Source organism: Hyaena hyaena, unplaced genomic scaffold, assembly GCF_003009895.1.
Source record: "Hyaena hyaena isolate Hyena2069 unplaced genomic scaffold, ASM300989v1 scaffold_15, whole genome shotgun sequence".
Classification (NCBI taxonomy): domain Eukaryota; kingdom Metazoa; phylum Chordata; class Mammalia; order Carnivora; family Hyaenidae; genus Hyaena; species Hyaena hyaena.
In genome coordinates this window covers 5,401,027-5,426,377 of record NW_024080647.1, presented here as the reverse complement: position 1 = coordinate 5,426,377, position 25,351 = coordinate 5,401,027, and the positions used below count along the sequence as shown (strand labels likewise).

The 25,351-nt window shown below is 36.9% G+C and overlaps 1 protein-coding gene and 1 non-coding gene across 9 annotated transcripts in view; both read right to left on the bottom strand.

Moving 5' to 3' along the window:
• HERC1 (HECT and RLD domain containing E3 ubiquitin protein ligase family member 1) overlaps positions 1 to 23,851 on the bottom strand; it is a 191,209-nt gene extending 167,358 nt beyond the window's left edge. For 7 of the 8 annotated variants that reach the window (XM_039219818.1, XM_039219859.1, XM_039219846.1 and 4 more), the window contains exon 1: positions 23,707 to 23,851. The gene's annotated coding sequence lies outside the window, so the exon portion shown is untranslated. Of the gene's footprint in view, positions 1 to 7,650; positions 7,698 to 23,706 lie in introns of those variants that run through there. The other variant, XM_039219826.1, reaches the window with a different exon arrangement.
• LOC120222568 lies at positions 10,526 to 10,578 on the bottom strand. The gene has a single exon (XR_005526079.1). It is a non-coding gene; the product is annotated as a small nucleolar RNA SNORD105 (small nucleolar RNA).
• Positions 23,852 to 25,351: the final 1,500 nt, after the last annotated feature.

Sequence of the window (25,351 nt, the reverse complement as noted above, 5' to 3'; positions counted from 1 at the left end):
TTTTGAGGCTGACCTCTAGGATTACACTGTCCAAGCTTCCCTGAGCTTTCAGGGGGGTCAGGCCAATGAGAGGCACTAGAAGGAAATCAGAGAATGAGAAGAAAAAGAAATGGCAGTCCTTATTTCCCTGGCTCTCTCACCATTTCAGAACCCTTTCCTCTATGGCTATAGGTGCCATCCACTGGCTTGCCTTTCATTGTTTCAACTCTGATCAGGCTTCAGTGTTCCTCTTCTTGACCTCTGGCTTAAAAGTATCAACAACCTCCATATATTATTGGGCCTTGGGAGCTTCACAATCCCTTGGTGCTTTCCTTAATCTTACCCACTCAAACCTCTATAACTAGTCTATTTATTTCCTACCACGGCCCTGAGTGATACAGCTCCCTGGACTTAAAATTCCTCAATCTGCCTTTCAAGGTTTACAATCCACTGTTCCCTCCAACCTATCAAATCTTAATCATCCCACGCTTCTTAGCAGCCTCCTGCTCTAGTCAGGCAGGCATCCCTCCCAATCCTTACCATCACTCAGTTGGAATGTATTCACCCCTACCCCTGCACCCTCAGTCATGCTGCTGCCCATGAGAATGCCCACCTGTCCTTTCTACTTAATAAATCCTATACACAGATACTAAATGGGATCCTACCATCCCCTCCACCCCCCCACACACAATTAAACCTTTTTTTTTTTTTAAGTTTATTTATTTTGAGAGATAGAGATTGCGTGGGGAAAGGGCAGAGAGAGGGGGAGAGAATCTCAAGCAGGCTCTGCTAAACACGGAGCCTGAATCAGGATTTAACCCCATGACAGAGATCATAACCTAAGCCGGTATCAAGAGTCATGTGCTAAACTGTACTGAGCCACCCAGGTGCCCCATAATTAAACCTGGTCTAATAACCTTAACCCAAGATTATCTTTTCCATGTTGGAATTTCCATGTCTCTTATGTAGAAGAGACATGGATAACTAAAAATAAATGCTATATATATTGCATTGTATAATCTCTAATTTTTAACTATATCTCCTTCAAAGGGAAATACTTTGAACTATTTTAAGTTCCTTCTTTTATATTCCATCATGGAAATTAGAATAACATTAGAAATACAGTAACTCTTGTTAACAAAATATAATAAACAAAAATACATTCACTATAATATTCTCATATAGAAAGTTTGTGATAACTAGCTATAAGCCAATTAACTATGTTTTTCATAATTCTATTAACTATGGCTGCTATCAACGCTGGGGTTTTTAGAAGATAAATGCACTTTTTAATAAAAGAATCCTTAGGAACAAAAGAGTAAAGCAAGTTATGAATCTGTCAAGTTCAACAACTTGTTATGCAAATAGATACAATTAGCCCAGAAATACAAGGAGAAAGGCACACACAGGATACATTAATTTGTAGGTGGCCAGTGAACCAGACAATACCCTTCAGCAATAACAGATTTTCAAGAGATATGAAGAGGTCAGTGGTCTTCATCATATACTATTTGTAGAAAAAATCTCCTCCCCCTTGTTGAGAACCATCAATTTGCTGGCAACTAAAGCCAAGTTACATCAATCGTAACATCTTTTCGTAAATTTATCCTCACTGAACTCCCAGTGACATATACGATTTACACTTCAGGAACTCATGAGGTTACCCTAAAATAAAAAATAGAGACAAGGTTAAAATTCAAGAAAAAGGTACTATGGCTAGCTCCTCATACAATCTCAGAATGTGTGAATGTAATTTTGAGGAGAAAAAAAAATTTTTAAAGACTATATGAAAACTCTAATGGTATCAAAAGACACTGAAGGGGGTGGCCTTAATAGTACCAAATGCTAACTGGCTTCAAAGTAACTTTTTTAAAGAGAGACAGCGCACATGAGCAGGGGAGAGAGAGACAGAGTGGAGAGAGAATCCCAAACATGCTTCATGCTCAATACTAGAATGTGATGCAGAGCTCGATCCCAGGACCCTGAGACTGTGACCTGAGTTGAAACCACGAGTCAGACACTCAATTAACTGAGCCACCCAGGCACCCGAAAGTAACATTTTTATCTCTTCACCAGAAAAGAAAACAAAGGGATGTACTCCTGGCACATTCACTAATAAACTAATGTCAGTCCTATATGCACTTTAAAAAAAAACTCTGTAACTATATGTTAGTTTTAACAAAGGCATTCCAATTTATTACTACTAAGAACTTGAAAAGAATGTGCAAATTTATACAAGGTAGGAAGGTCTATGACATACACAGCACAGGGCTCCTGTAGTACTCAGAACCCAGAAGAGAACACAGATATGTAAAGAGCTACAATATGACATGCTACCCAATATGAGCTATGCATAATACTAAGGGAATGAAGAGAAGGACAGAATATAGTCAGGACACAACAAATACCAAAAGTATGAAAACATGAGGGCCTAAAATAAAAGAACAATAAGGTATTTGGCTTGTGAGAAGATGAATTTTAATGATATTGAGAAGTTATGTTTAATGAGACTAGGCTCAATCAACATTTTCACACTGCAGTTTTAATTTTTTAAAAAGTCATTGCTTAAACTAAGAAATATCCTATTCATTACAGCCATGTTTAAAATACCAAAAAAATAAAAAAAGGAAAAAAAAAAAACAATTTAAAAAGCCCACCAATAAGAAACTAGTTAAATGAATTATACACATACACTGGGATTCAAGGTAATCATAAAAATGAATGAGGAAGATCTATAATTACCTGGAATGTATTAACTTGGAATGATAATCATGATATATTAAGTTTAAAAATACATTAAGATGTAGACCAAGCAATTCCACTCCCAGGTATGTATCCAAAGAAACTGAAAGCAGGGACTCAGATATTAGTATAACAAAGTTCACAGCAGCATTATTCACAATAGCCCCCCAAAGGCAAAAACAATCTAAGTTGAATGGATAAACAGATGAATGGATAAACAAAATGTGTTATATATATGCAATGAAATATTGCCCAGTCATAAAAAGAAATGAAATTGTGATATACCTACAACATGAACAGACCTTGAAAAATTTGTCTTTAGAAAAATAAGACAGACACAGAAGGACAAATATATGATTCCTCTTTTATGAGGTAATAATAGGTGAATTCATAAAGTACCACAAAAGTTACAGAGGCTGTGGGGGAGAGAAAGAGAGAATTATTATTTAATGGGTACACATTTTTTGTTGGGGATGATGAAAAAGTTTTCAATATAGACAGCAGTGATGGTTACACAACACTGTAAACACATTTAATGCCACTTAATTGTGAAGTAATTATACTTCACAAATAGTTTAAATGATAAATATGCTATTCATACCACAATAAAAAAATATATAGGACAGTATGTAATGTCTGCCACTTGTGTAAAAAGAAATAAAAATAAGAGAATATATATGAGTGCACAACTGAAGGGGTTTAGAATTTCTGAAAAAATACATAAAGAAAGTAGCAACAGTTAATTCTGGAAAAAATTGGAAAGTGGAACTAGAGAATGAATGGGAGACATGCATTTTCCTGTGATCTCCTCTGTACCATGCAAACTTCCTTACTGTGTGCATATATTAAGAATTTTTTTATTTAAAAAAATTATCCATGCAAGGATAATCTTCCTATGGATGCTAAAACCACTGGGAAAGGTTGTGGGAGAAATGATTTTCACACAATCTCAAAATACTACCCCCTAGATCGCTTACTAGTTACGGAGGGGGGAAAAATGTTCATTTACAATGAAATGATTTAATAGTAGTCACCATCTTAAACAAGTGATCAAACTTAGCATCACTTATAATGGAAAAGGGGGGCATTAAATGCCTCCTGAGGTGATGTAAGAAATACACAGCACCTATACAGTGTTCATGCAATTAATGTTTAACCTGAATATATAAGCATAAAGAAACAATCAGCAAATTCAGAATATATAATCATAAAGAAACAATCAGCAAATTCAAATAAGACAAATGGCCTAGATTCTTCAGTAAAGTTAAAGTCACTTAAAAAACAAAACAAAACAAAACAAAACAAAGGCAGGACTGTTCTGGATTAAAAGAGACTAAAGAGAGGTAAAACCCAAAAGCAATAGTTCAATGTGACTGGATCCAAGATCAGAAAAAAAAATTTAGAAAAGATATGAAGGAAACAACTAGAAAAATTTAAATACAGACACTGCATATTAGATGACAATGAGTTCATGTTATTTTCCTTAGGTGTGACAAAGGTATGCAGCTATATTGAAGAATGTCCTTCTATTTAGGAGACATACAAAGTATGCAGGAGACGTGTGTGTGTATGTGCATGTGTGTGTTTAGAGAAAAGAAAAAAGCAACTTGAGCAAAACATTACAATTTTTTAAACTAGGTGAAAAGTGGTATATGGATGTTTTAGTGTAATATTCTTCAACTTTTCTATCAATTTAAGAAATGTTCAAAATAAAAGTTTGGGGAGGAGGGCAAGAACAGCTGAGTGGGAACAGATGAGTCCCAGTAAAATAAAGAGAAAAAGAAAAAAAAGTATTATCTTTTACAATAAAAGTGTCCATAAGAGGGGCGCTTGGGTGGCTCAGTCAGTTGAGCATCCAACTCCTGATTTACACTCAGGTCACGATCACCAGGTCATGGCAGTGAGCCCTACATCAGGCTCTGTGCCGAGCATGGGGCCTACTTAAGAGTCTATCTCTCTCTCTCTCTCTTTCTCCCTCTGCCCCTCTCCACCACTTACATGTGCTCTCTCTCTCTCTCCCTCTACCCCTAAAATTTAAAAAAAAAACTTTAATATTTTTTAAAGTATACATAAGAGTTAAATAATAAGCATTAATATTCCATAAATAATCATGTCCTTCCTGACGAAGCATATGTGATAAACTCATTTATTCTCAGCAGTATTTGCTCTAAGAAAATCTTTTGATATCCTTGCTACATAATCATTATCCTTTAAGTAATTACGGTGATATCATCTCTATAAACCCAAAAGTTAGAGTTACAAATCTTACTCAAAAAGAAGCAGACAAACAATTCCCATAAAAATCAACACTAAGTTGCCTATTTTTCCTAGAAGGAAGATAAAAGCCAGGCAGCAAGATAACAAGTTTACTTCAGCGTCTGCTTCATACAAACTGCACAGAAGGAAACTAAAAGGCAGAGAATAGCTTGGGTTCAAGATAAAAGAGAAGGCAGAACTTTCAATCACTTAAATCTTCAACTCACATCTTCATTGTTTTAAAACAGTATGAATTCCTGTATCAGAAAATTACAGCAGGGAAAATCCAAATAAAACTGATTTGGAAATGAGCTTAGCTATCTGACTATGTGTTCCATCTTGGTAATTCACTTATAAATAAAATATAGATGTCATACTATGAAGACCTAACTCAGAAGGAAATGGGAAGCTTTTCTCGTTCTCTCATCTTGAACCCTACTTCCCTCCTGAAAATCTCTCAGATTGATGGAAAACACCAGAATTTGAAACTAAGTCCATCCCTGTAGAACTAATCAAGCTGTACATTTACTATGTGTACATCTCTATGAATTTATATTATAGTTTGATAAAGTTTTTTAAACATTTTTCAATCAAATACCTAGGTTCAGGTCTACCCAAAAATGTAAAAGACCTGTATGCTTAAAATTACAAGATACAGATGAAAGAAACCAAAAGAGATCTAAATAAATGGAGAGACGTGTCATGTTCCTAGATTTGAAGACTAACTATAAAAATATCAGCTCTCTTCCAAATTCATCTCCGGATTTAATATAATACTATAGACAAGCTTACTTTTTTAATTTTATTTTTTAATTTTTTTATGTAATCTCTACTCCAACATGGGGCTTGAATTCAGCACCCAGAGATCAAGAGTCACATGCTCTACCAACGGAGTCACCCAGCCACCCCTAAACAAGCTTATTTTAAAATTTATACAGAAAGGAGAAGGCAAACCTTAAGAGGCTCTTAACTATAGAGAACAAACTGAAGGTTGATGGAGGGAGGTGGGTGGAGGGATGGGCTAAATGGGTGATGGGCTTTAAGGAGGGCACTTATGATGAGCAATGGGTGTCATATATGTAGGTAATAAACCACTAAATTCTACTGCTGAAACCAGTACTACACTGTATGTTAACTAGAATTTAAATAAAATCTCAGAAGAAAAAAAATTTATATAGAAAGCTAAAATTGTAAGCCTTACCATCCTCAGTACCAACAATAAAATACTGAAAGATATAAATAAAATGTAACCCAATATCCAAAAAGAAAAATACTTTTAAAATGAGACCATCCCAAAACTCTGCTTGAGAGTGGTTAACATAGCAAATTACTAGATGCAGTCAATGAAACAGAAAGCAAGATTTGCTAAAGAACTGACTTCAAGTACAAAAATCTATTTCACAACATAATAGGCTCCTTTCTTCTCACCACTCCAAAAGTGGCTCAGCTGGTTAACCATGTGACTCTTCTTGATTGTGGCTCAGGTCATGATCTCACAGTTCTTGCGTTCAAGTCCCACATCAAGCTCTGGTGCTGCCGGCACAGAGCCTGCTTGTGATTCTGTCTCTCCCACTTGTCTCTCCCATTTGCTCTCTATCTCTCTCAAAATAAATAAAAATATTTAAACTTAAAAAAAAAATAAAGAGCCATGCTTCATTCTTCTTAATGTTTACCTAAACATTAAGGTCTCAGTTACTTACCTTTTGATCTAGTATAATGTGAAAATACCTTTTTTTCCCCAAATTCTATAAAAAAATGAAGCATTGTACTACTTAAAAAAATGAAGCATTGTACTACTCATTGCCTCCTTAAATTAACCTAACCTCAAACAGGTTTTCTATCTATACACCCAGCCTTTACTAATAGGTCAGCTATTAGAGTGTGTGGTTTGACTATACATCCCAGTTTGCCATCCCAGATATTACCATTTTATGCCAGTAGTCCTGCATATACCCTTTTACAATGGTAGAGGCAAAAGACCAAGTACCTATGGATATTCTCTTTTAAAGAATATAGAATTTCAGGTTATAAAACAATATATATAGAATTTTGAAAAATATTTCATATAAATGATCTAGAAAAAAATCTGGAGAACTACACATTAGAATGTAACAGTGGTTACTCTGCAGAGTTGAATAGTTTTTACCTTTTGCTTTGTATTTCCCTAAACTGTCTTTTAAAAAAGTATTTTTTTTACAATAGTGTATATATATTTCACATTTTGAAGGAAATTATTTCCATTTGTTAAAATGTAGCTTTCGTTCTGACCCAAATCCTCATATCATTTCAAAAGCACACACTATTCATTATTATAGTTTATTCAAGAACTGAAGCAATGTGATATATATATAGAGAGAGAGAGAAGAAAACTTTAGTTTTAAGATACAGAAAATCTAAATTCAAGAACCAGTCTTACTGTGGAAAATATAGTTCCTATCTACCTTTCAAAGTTGTTTAGAGGATCAAAGGAGAATCCATGTGAAAGTATTTTAATCCAATACACTAATATAAGCTATGATTATTACAAGCACACGAACAAACTATGTAAACTCAGACTTCACATATAAAATGAAGGGGTCTAATTAAGTGAGCTCCAATACCCTTCTGGTATTAACAGTGTCCTCTTCACTCAGCCTCCTACCTGCATCTAATCTATCTCTTCAGGAGGTATACCTTTTTTACAGATAATAGTTCCCAGGTCTCCATGTTTTCTATCTTCACTAGGACAGAGCGAGCTCTCTACATTCTTCTCTTATGGCCTTGATTGTCTGAAAGTGAAAGAAATTATGTTTGCATCCTCCAAATAGATGTTAAAATCTCCTGTAATCTGATTTATATTTTATGATCTCCATCTGCTGTATCTTGCAACGTGGAATAGTGGCTAAGCACATGGACTTTGGAGCCAGGCTGCCAAGGTTCAGAACCTGACTCTGCTATGTCACCAACTCTGCAATTTAACAGTAAACTATTTAATCTCTCTGTGCCTCAATTTCCTCATCTGTAAAACTGAGATAACAATATACCTACTGCATAAAGTTGTTAAACAGTTGTAAAAACAGTGCCTGACATACAGTAAATGTTATATATGATTAAGTCCTTTTTAACAGTGCTTCTCTCTAAAAGTCTAATACTTACAGGATAAGATATAACAAGCAACATTTCTTTCTTGTTTTTTTTCTCACTGAAAAATATCTTCTCATTTACCTATCAGAATTTCTCCACTCACTGTAGTGAAGTCATTTACACTCATCATCAGATGTTTTTCTTTATTCTTTGTTCAAATCCTCTAAGCCAACATTTCCCAAAATTGGTTTCCTTTAGAAAATTTGTTTCACTAGTTCTTCAAGATGTTATGAAGGGAGAAAAAGGTTCAGTGATCAAATAAATTTGGAAAAGGCTGTGTTAATGTTAAACATATTTCTTTTACATATTGATATGCACTATTACATTCCAAGAGAGCATAAAGTGCACAATGTTCACCAAGTTTATTTGACCCCAAAACCATTTAGTCAAGAAGCCACATTAGGAAAATGCTGCCGCTCCAGTTCTTTACAGCCTTTAATATAAAATATTCTATGTTTGGGGCACATGGATGGTTCAGTCTGTTAAGTGTCCCACTCGATTTCAGCTCAGGTCATGATTTTAAGGTTCTTGAGTTGGTGTCCCGCAATCCCGCATCGGGCTCTGTGTTGACAGTGCCTGCTTGCAATTCTCTCTTTCCTCTCTCTCTGTCCCTCCCCTGCTCATGCTCACTAGCACTCTCTCCCTCAAAAATATACAAACTTAAAAAAAACAAAGAAAGAAATGAGGTACCAAAAAAAAAAAAAAAAAAGAACAAAACCAAAATATTCTATGTTATGCAAACTCAACGTTTTAAAAACCTGATTCCAACACAAGGCCTGTTCTCAAATTCATGCTGAGAAATCTGACTCAAGAAATCAGTAATTGCTGCCCTGCACAAATCACTTCTGAAATTTCTGAATATGAACATTGACCTCTAAAAAGAACAACCACCAACGGCCAGCTAGCTAAATATGCTAGGTCACAAGCTGTTATCTCATGATGGCATATTAACCTACTTATTGGCCAAACATTCTTTAAACAAAGTCTAATTATTCAATATTCCTAAGTATTCTATGAATGTTCAATAATAAGTACTTGTACTCTTTCTTCAAAGGAATTCTACCACAGAACCTTGTCAATCATCCCAGAACCAGTTCGGGCATAAATACAATGCCCTAAACATACAATCTACATTGCTGAAGAGCTATCCAAAAGAACACCACTTACTAAATGAAGAAGAAACAAAAGAATTACACTGTTTTGCAATTCTTGATGAATTAATAAATCTAAACGATGATCATCAAAAGCTGCTAACATCCCAAGAGATAACAAGACCTTATGTACCTCCTAGGTACACAAACCACTCCTAGAAGTACTCTTACAACAAGAACAACAAAAATCTGACAAATTGATCAATTCACAGGAAATTTAGGAGATAGAATATGATAAACGACATCATAGAAATGAATTTGGCAAAATGAGACCATGTGACATTTCTCAGAGCAAACAACCTAGTTTCTTTTAACAAAAATTTTAAGGAAGAAAATAAAAGAGACGGAGGGAGACTCTAAAAGACTAAAATTGGGGCGCCTGGGTGGCTCAGTCGGTTAAGTGTCCAACTTCGGCTCAGGTCATGATCTCACAGTTCATGGGTTCGAGCCCCGCGCTGGGCTCTATGCTGACAGCTAGCTCAGAGCCTGGAGCCTGCTTCAGATTCTGTATCTCCCTTTCTCTCTGACCGTCCCCTGCTCACGCTCTCTCTCTCTCTCTCTCTCAGAAATAAATAAAACATTAAAAAAATTAAAAGATTAAAATTGATTTAATAAACATGCCAATCAATTATAAAGTATGGACTTTACTTTGATCCCACTTCTATACATATATACACACTTATACATACATATATGTAAGTAAAACAATCAGAAAAATATGAAACTTGATTATATATTTGGTGATATTAAGAACTGGCTATAAATTTATTATGGTATGGTATGATAATGATATTTTGCTTACTGTATGAAAAGAGAGACTTTTAGAAATCCAAACTGAAATATATGAATTTACAAATTAAATATGACTGAGATTTGGCTCAAAAGAGTCCAAGGATTTGGTGGGGTATAGTTCTATCCACTACAGAAGAAACAAGACTGCCCATAATTCTTCAAGCTCAACTATGAGTACATGAGAGCTCTTTATAGTATTCTTTCTATTTTATATTAATATATATTTAAAATATTTTATAATAAAAAGATTTTTTTTTAATATTTATTTGAGAGAGAGATCAGGGAGAGAAAGAGAGAGAAGGAGAAAGAGAATCTGAAGCAGGTTTCACACTCAGCACAGATCCAGACAAGGGACTCGTTCTCACAACCATGAGATCATGACCTGAGGCCAAAATCGGGAGTCCAACACTTAACTGACAGAGCCACACAGATGCCCCTAAAAAGATTTTTTTCTTTTTTTCTTTTTTTTCTCTTTTTTTCCCCATCTCTTCAGAGCATTTACTTTGAAGCCAGAATCATGGCAACTCAGAGGAAAGATTTTTTTTTTTTTAAATGCTATCTGGGAATTGAATTACCTCCCTAAGACTACAAATAATCTCTACATGAATTCCCCCAACAGATTAATGCACAGTCAGGCATAAATGAATGTAAATTTACCATGATCAAATTATAAAGTACTAAACGAAACAATTTGACATGAATTTCACTGACACCCAACATGTTAAGCTCTCATATAATTATTGTTATTTGCAAGCCTATTACTATCTCACCAACTTATGGCTTTCTATGAAAAAAATATAGTGTTTCAGAATAATTTTTTAATTTTCATTTCTTAAATAAAGCAACAATAACAGAAAACACTTGCAGACAATACTGCAGAGTCATCACTATCTTTCTAGTCCTATGGGCCTACTGTACTTCTGGAATTCATCATTAGCTGACTTATTGCATAAGTGCTCCAATGCACTGAGCTACAAAAGAATTAGTTTTATCTTGTATATGAAAACCCTTTCCTGCCTTCCTACTCTGGAATAAAGAGCCAAGCCAACAGATGGCAGACCAAGAGGGCGGGGGTGGTGATAAGGAGCCAGTTACAAGAGAGCACCAGGGAAAAAGAAAGTAACACTGAGAAATGAAAGATAAAAGAATTTAAGAATACTAAATATACAGCAATTCCTTACATTTTTGCAAAACAAAGTCACATTTTGTCAATCATCTACTTCAAAGTGAAGGGATTCTGAATTTCCATCTGACTGTACTTATTTATGCAGTGTACCTTTAAGAGTTTTGAGAAGACCCTCCTAAAATCTCAGACCAATTTAAATTAACCAAAGCAATTCAAACTATTTCCAAAATGAACAAGAGAAACAGGGGACCTACTAAGCTTTTATCAGCATTTCACTAGGCTTTACATTCACATCAGCCTTTTCAGAAGCCACCAAACTTTTTTTTTACTTCAAAAAAGTAAAGCAATCCTCTTGTATCCCAATCTCCAATATAATCAAAAAAAGCATCAATATTAGTACAGCCTGACTGGTAGAAGGTTTTAATTAAAATATTAGTTTAAAAAACATTACAACAGTGTTGCTACTAGAAGCATAGTTTTCATCTAAATTATATTTCTTAAAAATGGCTAGTCTTTCAGTATAACATTAAGAACATGCTGATTACAACAGTCCACCTTTGCCCATTCATCATGCCAAGTTATCTCCTGCTTCCAGATTAAGCAATTTACAATCACTTACTGAAGATCAATAATACCACATAATTCAGAAGTCAACCACTCAGGCTCTTGCAGTTTTGCAAAGAAATAACAAATTCCTTTATGATTAGAACCTATTAAAAGAGGGTCTAGGGGCGCCTGAGTGCCTCAGTCCGTTAAGCATCTAACTTCAGCTCAGGTCATGATCTCGAGGTTTGTGGGTTCAAGCCCCGCATTGGGCTCTGTGCTGACAGCTCAGAGTCTGGAGCCTGCTTCAAGTACTATGTGTCTCTCTCTCTCCCCTCCCCTGTTCTCTCTCTCTGAATAAACATTTTAAAAATAATTTTTTTTAAAAGAGGGTCTAGCAACTGGTGGTTATTCAAGGGCTCATTCTTCAAAGCTACCTCTCTCCTCTGGAAGCTAAGTATATGGTTACCAAAGTACTTTGCAAACTAGAAATCATTACCCTATACAAATATATATGTGTGTGCACATATATATACACACGAATGTGAGTCATTATTATCATTATTATCCCACTGCTTGATTGTGCTCTAGACAGTTTGCAGACTAAACTTGCTCCCTAATATCATTAGGTTTCAAGGTCTACCAAGGAAAGTTTCATATTTTTATACAAAAATTTCACCTTTCTATAGCAATGTCCAATCCTTATACCAATTGCTGTTCTCTTATCACATCTATTCCCCCCCTTTGAGAGAACAAAACTAGAAACATTCTTTAAGAACTTAAGCAAAATATGGCACCTAAAATTTTGTCTCACTGTCATTATGATTTTATAAACACCTATATAGAATGGTCTTGCCCAAACATTAGTTGGGTAGGATTTTAGATCAGCCAAAACCAACATACTGAGGTTGGCCATTTCCAAACTCTGCCCCCAACAGTTTCAGCCAACAGCCCCCTTCATTACAGAATTCTAATCCACACTCCAACCACTTAATAGCTATGTGATCTTAAACAAGTTATTTAACGTCTCTGTGCTTCAATTTCCTTACCTGCAAAATAAACAAGTTAAACATTGTATTCAACCAGATTTAACCATGGTTTAAATAGTAGATAAAAGTATATAAAATAATGCCTGGTACACTGTAAATGCTCAGTAAGTGTGACCCAGCATTATTCTTTATATATACGCATCTGTCTACTCTACCACACCACCTTCAGTGAATTACACAAATATCTCCATCATTCTCTATCGTTCCTTCTTTTCATTTTTTTAAAAGTTTATTTATTTATTTTGAGAGAGAGAGAGAGCAGGGAAGGGGCAGAGAGAGAGGAAGAAAGAACCCCAAGCAGGCTCTGCTGTTGACACAGGGCTCGAACTCACAAACTGTGAGATCATGACCTAAGCCAAGGTCAAGAATTGAACACTTAACCAACTGAGCCACCCAGGGGTCCCATCATTTCTTCTTTTTAAAAGAATGAGAAATTTTGAGAAAATTCATTACGTAAAAGTGAATACTTAGTTGTATACGAAAGGTCAAGATACTTTTGTTTTTTTTCAATATTAACATATAGATAATATAATCCTTCTAGTTCTAGAATATATTATCCTATATTTCTAATACTATCAAGCTGGCAAAGCTGCTTACTTGAATTGTATAACCTAAAACTGACCACTGCCCATGACCCATATTAAGCTAAAGAAAAAAAAAGTGCTTGGACAACAATATATAACCCCCAAAATAAAAATCAACAGACTTTAAATTAAGAATTTAGAGTGAGGACAAATAGCTTGCCAAAGCAAGAGGAAATATTACTATTTCATTAACATCACTACCATTATAATTATAGAACAAACACTGCAACAAGCCCAAGAGCTGAAATGCGAGCTTATTTTTTTTTACATATTACTTAGCACATCCTATGCATAATTATATGCTCTTGATAACGTTATAAATTCTAAAACTTTTAATGTTTATTTATTTTTGAAAGAAAGAAAGAACATGAGCAGGGGGAGGGCAGAGAGACAGGGAGATAGGGAGTCCGAAGCTAGCTCCAGGCTCTGAGCTGTCAGCACAGAGCCTAACGTGATGCTTGAACTCACAAACTGTGAGATCATGACCTTAGCCAGAGTTGGACATTCAACTGACTGAGCCACCCAGGTGCCCCTATAAATTTTAAACCTTAACATTTCACATGTGATAACACAAAGCAAAAAAAATTCAGTGTTTAACTAATTTAATAGTTCCCCTTCAGCATAAAACATTTAAAAGGTACAATTACTTAATCTAATTTAGAAACAATTTTACTCCACCCTCAAGTTCCTAGAGTTGCATTCCTGGCTTTCTATACCAGGGACTTGTAGAGGCACTGGAATGAGTAATACAGGCCTATGTTCTCATGGAGTTTACATTCTAGTGAGGAAGACAAATAAAAAAACAAGTAGACAAGCTGCTAAATTTCAGAAAGCACAAGTGCTATATAAAAAAATAATAAAGCAAAAGAGACAAGGAGAGTGGAGGGGAGATGATTACTATTTTCTATAGTGTGATGGCTGACGATTTCTCGAAAGAGGTAAAAACTCTGAGAACTCTTCAAACAAACACTTGAATGATGTGAGGGAGGAAGCAAAGATCTGAGGAAAGAATACCCCAGAGCAAGAACAAATAAATATTAAGCCCTGGGAATGTACCTGTCATGATCAAAGAATATAAGGAGTTCCATGCAGCACAGGTGAAATGAACAGAGAGAAACAGGCAGGGATGAACTACATCATGCAGTACCTTGTAAGCCAACACAAGGAATTTGGTTGTTACTTTAATTGTAAAAGGACGTCATTGTAAAGTATTAAATAAAGGAGTGGCCTATCTGACTGTTAAAAAGGTCATTCTAGCTATAAGTGGAAATAGACTGTCAGAGATCAAGTAAGAAAGCAGGGAAACCAGTTAAGAGACTATTGTAATTATTTAAGCAGGAGTTGGTGGTGGTTTAGATCAAAGTGATAAGGGAGAGATGATGACATGTGATCAGATTTGAAATATATTTGAATAAAAGAATCAAGAGGTTTTGTTAATGGGCTTATTACAGAATCTGAAGAAAAGAGAAAAATCACAGATGACACCTAGGTTTTTGGCCCAAGTGACTAGTTGATTAGTCCTATCATTAACTAAGAGTTGGTTCAGAGGAAATGAAGAGGACAGAAATCACACCTTCTTTATTGCACAAATTTAATTTGAGATACCTCTTAGAAAGTCAAATGAAATGGTCGAATAAGCAGATGAAAGCTAACCTGGACCTCAGGGAAAGAGTCTGCCCTACAAGACATAATGTGGAAGTATTTCAGCACAGAGAGTTTTTAAAGCATAGAAATGAATAAATGTAATTGGAAAGACTTCATTATTTAATCCTCACATCAGCCCTATGACGTAGCAACTACTATTATTCTCACTTTCATAGATCAGGAAACTGACACTAACAGATTAAAACTTGTCCAACATCGCTGAGCGAGCAAGTGCCAGAGTTTGAAAAAAAAGAAAAAAAAACAAATCTGACTACAATGACCATGACCTTTTTCAACTGAAATTAATCATCCGAACCAGAGAACTTGAAGTGAATACTGGAATAAATATTGTCTCAATTCTTCCAAGGATGGTAGATACCTAGTGCCATTCTAGATGTAGTGGAGAGAAAGAACTTAATTCTTTACATACAATCAATGTCCAAATGTCCTTGAACATTAGGGTTTAGTTCTCTCCCAGAATCCCAGCTGAGGGGGAAAAAAACAACATCAACTATACTATTATTATTCTATTATTATCATCCTGTTACTCCTACTACTACTGGTACCACTAACAGTCAGAATCCTTTAAAATAAAAGAGAAAGAGATTGATGAATAATGTTACCATATTTTCATGGCCTTCTGCTTGTAACCAGCAAAACCAAGTGTCATTTGGGGTTTTTACAGCACCAAAGGTAATTTTACTATAAGACAACACAGACCACTCTCTACTGGTTCCATTCGTAATCAGCACTCAGCACTCTCTACTAGAATGTAAACTCCTCCAATGCAAGAATTTTTGTTTTCTGTATAGACTTGTTAAATCACTATACTGTACACCTGAAACTAATGTGACATTGTGTGTCAAGTATAGTTAATAAAATTTTTTTAAAAAATAATCATCTTTGCTTTTTCATTAATGTGTCCCAAGATCTTGGAAGAGTGTTCTTTCTGGGAAAGAACCTAAATTTCCAGCTGGGCAGAAACTGTTACCTTTTAAGATGGGGATGTTTTTCATGCTGTCTTAGTATCTTGGTCGCACTAACATCTGGTATTTTCCTCATCCAGAACTGTAAACTCTTGATTGCATCCTCCTTAAGGTTAACCTTCTTTCTTATGGAAATATAACAAGTTCCAGATATGGCCATTACTGGTCAAATAACTACTATACCATGATTTCAATATGTACTGTGTACAGTGTTCAAAATAACAAGCATACTGTGAACCAAAACTACTAAATTATACATATTCTGGAAAAAAGAATATTCTTCTTACTATCTCAGTTATCCTTTGTTAAACTTCAGAAGTATTTCAGAGTACAAGTATTATGAATCAATACAGCAACGCCATTAAATGCAGAAAGTTTCAATAAGCAATCCTGGCTAGACTAGAAATTGCATTCCAATTGATTTCACCTGCATATAATAACCTACATGTAGCAGTGCAATATTAGTGGACCGTGTATTTCATTTTCAAACTTTAAGAATCTACCAAGACAAGCATTAAGTGCCCCTACACAACAGGTTCAGGTCACTGAAATTACTACAGAGCATTTTTAAAAATCAGTCATCTCTGGGGAAAAGAAAAATAGCACAACACATTCTCTGTTGATGAGGTTATAAGGAAAACAGGTGTTCTCATACATTACTGGTAAGAATGCAAATGAGTACACTTCTATAATATCCAACAAAACTACATACAGTCATCCCCTCTTATCCAAAGGGGGGGGACCCCCAATGGATACTTGAAAGTGTTTCTTTCTACCCACACATACCCATGATAAAGTTTAATTTATAAATTAAGAGATTAATAACAATAATAAAATAGGACAATTATAACATTACAGCTGACTCTTAAATACGTAGGGATTGGGGGCACCAACACTCCATGCAGCTGACAATCCACATATAACTTTTGACTCTCCGAAAACTTAACTACTATTAGCCTACTGCTGACTAGAAGCCTTACCGATAGCATAAATAGTCATTAACACATATTTTGGACGTTACATGTATTATATACTCTATTCTTAGTAGTATTTTAAGAATACTCTATTCTTAAAATAAAGTAAGCTAGAGAAAAGAAAATGTTACTAAGAAAATCATAAGAGAAAATACATTCTGTGTGGACCCAGGCAGTTCAAACCCAAGTTGTTCAAAGGTCAACTGCATACCATTATAAAAGTTATGTGAGGGGTCCCTGGCTGGCTCAGTTGGTACAACCTGTGACTCTTGATCTCAAGGTCGTGAGTTCAAGCCCCACTTTGAGTGTGGAGCTTACTTAAAAAAAAAAGAAAAAGCTATGTGAATGTGGTCTCTCCCAAAACATTTTATTGTACTATACTCAATCTTATAATGATGTGAAATGATAAAATGCCTACATAGTAAGATGAAGTGAGGTAAATGGCAGGCATTGTGATGTAGTGTTAGGCTACTATTGACCTTCTTTCTGGCCACACATCAGGAGAAGAATCATCTGCTTCTGGACCACTGCTGACCATCAATAAGTGAAACCATGGAAAGAGAAACTGTAGATATGGGGGAGGATTACTGTATGCACATAACTTTTGACCCAGCAAACCCACTTATAGAAATCTTCCATGAAGATACACCTCTAACAATACAAAACTACATAAGCACAGGTCAGTTAACTACAATACTGTTTATAACTGCAAAACACAGGAAACAACCCAAATGTACACAGAATAATGGTTGAATAAATTAGATAAAGCCCCACATCAGAGCCTGCTTAGGATTCTGTCTCCCTTTCTCTATGCCCTTCCCCTGTTCCCTCTCTCTCTCTTTCTCAAAAATAAATTAACAGACATTTAAAAAAAAAAAAAAAAGAGAATGAACTAATTTGGAGTGATTTCCAGGATATCCAGCGATTTCCAGCAAGTAAAAAAAAGTAAAGTGCAAAAGAGAATCTATAACATGTTACTCTTCACATAAGAAAGAAGGAAAAGGAAAACAGGCAGTTACTCAAAAAGTTAAACATAGAGTTATCATACAACCCACTAATTCCACACCTAGGGTATATACCCAAAGGAACAGAAAATATATGTCCACACAGAAAGTTGTACATGTATGTTCATTTGCAGTATTATTTACAATAGCCAAAAAATGGAAAACCAATGTCCATCAGTGGATGCATAGATGTGATATAATCATATAATGGGGTATTATTCAGCCATAAAAAGGAATGTAATACTGATACATGCTACATGGATGAACCCTGAAAAAAAAATTATGCTAAGTAAAGGAAGCCAGGCACAAAAGTCCAAATATTATATGACTCCATTTACATGAAATGTCCAGAATAGAGAAACTTATACAAACAGAAACTAGATTAGTGTTAACAGAGGCTAAGGAAGATGGTATGGGAAACAACTGCTAATGGATACAGGGTTTCTTTTTGGAGTCATAAAAATATTCTTGAATTAGATATTCTTCAATTAGATAGTGGTACGGCTGCACAATCTTTGAATACACGAAAAACCACTGAACTGTACACTCTAAAAGGGTAAGTTCTGTGTTAGTGAAATGTATCTCAATTAAAATTGTATGAGGAAAAAAGAAGAAAGGAATATAAAAAAACACAATCTGTTCACTTCTGTAAAAGAAATAATAGAAGAATAAACATAAAACTCAAGCTGGGCAAGGGAAACAGATGGGCAAAAGGAGGTGGAGGTGGAAATAGGGTAGTAGGAATAAGGAGTGACATTTCTCTGATGCTATCATTTTATGTAGAAATGTTTAGTAACAATAATGTTTCATATACCAAAATAAATCAATAATCAGAATCAACCACGATTGAGGGGTAACCCAAAATGGAATACAAAGAAAAGAACCTAACTGCATTACAGATGAGTAACATAGCCACACTAAAGTGAGTGGGGAAGAAAAGAACCTAAACAACTTTGGAAAAAATAATATTTTGACTAGATACTGTGAGGCCAAAGACAAAAAAAAATTGTACACAAACACTGAACTCTATGTTCTCATAAAGGTACTGGGTTAGCAATCAGTAACTACTTGATATGCATTATAAAAGTGAACAAGGAATTTGAATATGATCTATTACCTCATTATCTGTAGATAACTGAAAGCCAGGTTTTTCACTATCAGGAAAAAGTTACAAATAAGAAACAAGTAAAGGCTGGGTGCAAAGGCTGGGTGCCTCGGTGGCTCAGTCAATTAAGAGGTCTTAAGAGGCCAACTCCTGGTTTTGGTTCAGGTCATGATTTCACAGTTTGTGGTTCGAGCCCAGCATCAGGCTCCATGCTGAAAGTGCAGGGGCTGATAGGCATTCTTTCTCTCCCTCTGCCCCTCCCCTGCTTGCGCTGTCTTAGTCTCTCTCAAAATAAATAAATAAACTTAAAAAAAAAAAAAAAAAGGAACAAGTAAAGGTTAAAATGACCTTGTGGTGCTGGAGTAGTCTAGAAGCTATCAATATCAACTCATGGTTTTTAATATATAGAGAAAGATACACAGAAATAAATGCATGTGTGTGCGTGTGTGCCCTCACTTATATGTGTGAGAGAGTTAGAATATATACCTATATTTCCTAACCCTGCCCTCTGAAGGCCTAGGATTAGTAACACCCCAGTGACTAACCTAGCATCCAGATCTTAATTTAAATTCTGTTCTCCAATAAAAGGAACCAGAGTTTCTCAGACAAGACTGGTAAAAGGAAAGCACAAGATGAGCAAAGAAATAGCCTATGGTGCCAAAATATGAGGAAGTGCTTGAAAAAGGATGAAGGTCAACATTAAAAGGCTCCTAATGGCCAAAACTGGGATAATCTGAGTAATTAAAAAAATACTATTGGGCTATAACATCTAGAATAAAACAAACACCCAAGAGATTATACTTATATAAAATAAATAACCGAATAAATGAGGAAGAGATAATACTTCCTAACAGAAGAATTCCAATAACATGTATTTTTAAAATGAAGAAAATACAAAATCACCATTAGGAAGGCATCACAAAACTGTTGCAGACAAGATCCAACGCATGGTAAAAGCAGTGAGAGAAAGTTTGAGGAGAAACAGTTTTTCTGCATAGGCTCAAAGTATCTCCCCCAAGATGTGTACCAAAAGGAAGAATAGTAACTTTACAATGGAAAACACAGCAGAGGCCACCTTAACAAAATAATCAAGGTTAAAATATCACTAGCAATAAGACCTGTCAACACCACGTACCCTCTAAAATGATGCACTGAGGACACAACATTTCTGTGGTTTTCTTGCAAACATTCATAATTTCAACCAAATCATGAGAAAAACATCAGACAAATCCGAAATGGGAAAAATTCTACAAATTAACTGACAGTACTCATCCATTGTGGGGATGAGCACTGGGTGTTATGTGGAAACTAATTTGACAATAAACTATTTGGAAAAAAAAAATAATAATAAGGAAGGGAAAGACCAAAAACAACTCATTATCCTTATTGATCTGATTTTTGCAAAAACAAATGCTTATATACTACTAAAGAATAAAAATGGTAAAATGACTCATAATAATATAAAATAAACAGATGTAAAAGAAAAAAAAATAATAACTGACAGTACTCATCCAAAGTGTCAAGATCATGAAAGACAAGGAAAAACTGAGGAACTGTCACAGATTGGAGACAAGATACAATAACTAAATGTAATGAATTAGATCCTGCAACAGAAAAAAGATATTGGGGGGAAAGTGCTGAAATTCAAATAAAGTCTGTAGTTTAGCTAACAGAATTATACCAAAACTGGCTTTGATCATTGTACTATGGTTATATAAAATGCCAACATCAGGAGATGATGTATGAAGAGTATTATATAGGAACTCTATGTACTATCTTTGCAACATTTCTGTAAGTGTAACATTATTTCAAAATAAAGTTAAAAATAAATAAAATCCATCAATTGATCATCTTATGCAACTGTCATATTTCCTTGCTCAGGGATATCATCTGTAACTTAATACTCTGATTAAGTTAGAGGGCCCAGTGACAGAAGAAAAAACTAAAACCATAAAAATCAGATCTGGCACCTAAAAAGTATACTATCTACTTTATGTTCCCTTAAACCTTAGTCAAAAAAAAATTGCTAGCTATTGTGACTTTACTGGCTTTGCAAACTTATTTTTAATTGATGTGGCCAATACGTTGTTTTCAACTCATAATAATCTGCAGTATGTGCCCATAACAATGCATTTCATTTGTCTCTTAAGCCAAAGTTTTACTTACATTAAAAAAATTAATAGGTTATAGTAAGTGTTTTTTACTTATTGTTACATAGTTGTCCAACTATAAAATTCAAAGTGTTTCACAAATTAATTTGCTTTTATCCTAACACAAACTTCTCTCCACACCCCAAACCACAAAGTCTTCATTACGATTATTTTACTAAAAATCTGAATTTTAACAAAGCAACTGTTCAATATGTCGAGTCATTATTTTTAATTTAAATACTAAGGAGTATTTTGGGAAAAAATGTCTTTTGGGAACAAAAAATGCTTGGGACATTAGAATTCTGCTATTTATTATTTACATCTTCTACTAACAAATCCAGCCCAATCAACAACACAGTCTTTGTAATTCCTTTAAATCAAATAGGATTTGCAGATGTTTATTTTTTTTTTTAATGTTTGTTTATATTTGAGAGACACCACAAGCGAAGGAGGGGCGAAGAGAGGGGAGGAGACACAGAATCTGAAGCAGGCTCCAGGCTCTGAGCTATCAGCACAGAGCCCCATACAGGGCTGGAACCCACAAACCATGAGATCATGACCCAAGCCGAAATCAGACGCTCAACTAACTGAGCCACCCAGGCACCCCAGAAGATGTTTATATTAATAAACAGACTAAGTGACACATTTGCTTTCTCCTCCACGTACCACCAGGACGCCAGCATAGGGAGTGGAATACATGACCAGCAGATGAATGGCTAAGTGTCACATGCAAACAGCATGACTAGAAATTTAAAAAGCAAAGTGATAAAAGAACCGTAGGAAAAACAAAATTCATTTAAGTTCAGAACTACAAAAGGCCTTAACAGGCCATGTAATCCATTTCAATGACAACTCTAGACAAATGACAATCTATCACATTTTTTACCACCACCAGAATTCCAACTTCCATAGATGTTCCATTCTGCTATATAATATTACCATATAATTTGGAAAAAATATTACAAGACTATTCTTTGCCCTACCTAATGCTTTCTTTTCTCAAATAATACATTTTAACTCACTTCCAAGATATATCCATGTAGAGATGCACATTATACGTGTCTGTGCATACATACAGACACCTAGGACACTCAATTTTGCCTGTATAAACTCACACCATAGAAACCTGCATAATCAGAGGCAGGTATCCATCCTATCCCAATTACAAAGGCACTATGACAAACAATGTCACATAACGATTTGGGTCTAAAAATAACCAATGAAAATCAATGTTCTAAAACCTTGGGGAAAAGAGATTTCTCTCCACCGTGAATAATCATAGTTTGCTTCCTCCAAACACTGCTCCTTTTCAGCACCCACCAAAGAAAGAACTGTAAAAACACGTATGCTAGATACAAGCAGATAATACTTGTTTAACTTTTGATTTTTAAAACTATTTAACTATCATTTTGGAAGAGGGTCCAATGAGAGAGACAGTGATGACAGAGTACAGCCAGTGATAATGAACAAGTAACCACTCTCAATCAAGCGGATCCGAGTGACTCAAATAAAACAAATCATTTTGGAACATACATAGAATGGGGAAGTCCCAATCAATGATGAGCCAAGTATTATTTGAAAAAATTAAGTGTCTGTTAGGAAATGCACCAAAATGTTAACCATGAAATGCTCTCTCTGGAAATGGAATTACAAGGACGAGTTCAGATTTGGTTGTCCTATAACCCTGATTATCCCTATTTTCTACAGCAGTATAAACGTTACTCCAAAATTAAGGCAAATTCTGTCCGTGCACACAGCCCTCTGGGCTGGAGAGCAGGTATTTTACATAATTTCTTGGGAAAGATGGTACCAGTTCCTGTCCCCGTGTCTCCCAAGAACCGGCCACCCACAACAGAAAAGGTTTCACCATGTTCCCTGGGACAACTCTTTTCCTCATCATCCTCGTCTCACCCAGAGACTAAACAATGCATCTTGTCTCCCCTTCTGGTAGCAAAGGCACTATAAATTGTTAATTTGCCGAGGCGGGAGGTGTGGAGAAAGGTTTACCAGATGATGAGCTGCCCCCACCCAAAGGCAAAGGAAAGGAGAAAGACACGTCGTCCCAACCTCCACCTCAAAAGGCGGCAGGTGACTGGGGGCACTGGGGTCGAGGCTTTCCCAAAACAGAGTCGAGCTGCTGCCCCAAGACCCCAGCCCCGCCCGGGAGAGGGGCTCTCGTCAGCGGATAAAGGGGTGAAGGAGGTCAGAGACGCGACCCCCCGAGGGCCGACGAACAGGTACAACAAGCCGCTGGAGGGGCGGGTCCCTCTGCGGGGGGCTCGGCTGCTTAAAGGGCAATGTAGGCGCCCGGGCAGCGGGAGGCCTCTGAAGACGGAGGCCCGCACAGCTTCGGGAGGATTCCCTCAGGCCTCCGCCTGCCGCCCACCCGGGACCCCGGCGGCCGGCTCGGCTGCGGCCCGGGAACGGCCCCGGCTGGCCTTGCCGGGCCGGCGGGGCGCACGCACAGGCGGCCAGGAGGGCAGAAGAAGAGGCGTTACCGTACGCGGCTCCGCAACTGGCTGGGGTGGGGCGCGGCTCCGGCGACCCGAGCTGGGCTCGGCAGCGGCTGCGGCGGCCGCGTCCTTTATTTTTGCTGCAGCAGCGGCGACTTGTCAAAGGGAAAGACGTAAGAGGCGGCGGCGGCGGCAGCGGCGGCAGCAGGCAAATCTCGCGGGATTTGGGTGGAACTCTCGCGCAGTCTTGACCGCTCGCCCCGCCTTCCAGGCCCAGCGCGGGAGGCGAGAGGGGGTTGGGGGAGGAGCATCAGACCGGGGCTGCGGGAGGAAGGGAAAAGGGAAGGAGGTTTAATGGCGGGGACGGGGGGTTGACTTCGGTTGTGGGGACACCCGCCACCGCGCTGACCTCCCCTTTCAGCCCTCGCGGAGTCTAGACAATCCCGTCCGCCCGCGGGGGCTGCACTTCGCTTATGAGGCACAATTGGAGACGTTTCACAAAGGCGAGTGAGGCCTTGGGGGCGCCCTCCAGCGCTCCGGGTTTTCCCCGTGGTGGGCGGAGAAGAACCCACCGCCCAGAGTCCAGATGCTACGAAACGAAGCGACGCTTAGAGAGGCTGGCAGCAGGGGCGGGGCGACCACACCCCTTTATCTCGGAAGCACGCCTGGTTTTCTGCGCTCTTTATCTCCTCTCACACCCGGCCCTAGACCTCTGGCCCCGTCAAGTTGAAGCATATAAAAGCATTTCACTATCTTATTTATGTCCTTGCGCTGCAGGACTGCTAGAACCCTGCAGATGATGGGGCCTGCCACTCCTTGGTTTTCTTTTCTGCTGAGGAACGCTGAGTTAAATTGTCCCTTGGGTGACTTTAATCTTTGATCATGACCTAGACCCTCACAAAGAAGTCCCATGAAGGATGAGAACGCTGACAGACTTTGGTCATCACTGTACACCCAGCACCTAACAGCAGTACAGGTGCTCATTAAATTCTTGAAAGATTTTATTCCTGTCTCCTTCTCCCTTCTCCTATCTTACTACTAGACTCCTACATTTCTAGCCATCTTCCCGGTATCCGTCGTTAAACATATTCTGCTGAGTTACTTTTTAACTGAGTGAGGATCTGAAGCCATTCCCTTCCCTCCAGAAGCTCACAATCTAATTGGGGACATAAGAAGACTTCACAACAAACAAGCCATGTATGTGTCACTCATGTAAAAAAAAATTGTGATATAGGCAGAAGAGAGTGCTTGCCAGTGGTTAAACTGGATATAAATGAGGCAGTGTGGCCCAAGTCCACTATCAGACATAGGCGAGAATTCTGGAGTTCCACTTACGTGGTAAATGACCTTGGGCAAGTTGTTTGACCTCCCTAAACCTCAGTTCCTCATCTGTCAACTTATAATGTTGGTTCTTATTATCACCGGGATCCTGTGAGGACTAAAATATATGTAAAGCTCCTGGCACATATTAATTACTCATTAAATGGTAGGCCTCATTATGTGTACAAATTTTAATTTTCTATATATAAAATATATTATCTATTTCTGGTAAACTAGATGTGAGGGAGTGGGTATACCATGGAGTGATGTTACGAGTGATTTATGATCCGGATATTGCGTGTGAAGCTAAGATAAGGCCAACAAGTTCCCTTATCGTTCTCATTTTAACTTGCTGATGATGTAGGCATCT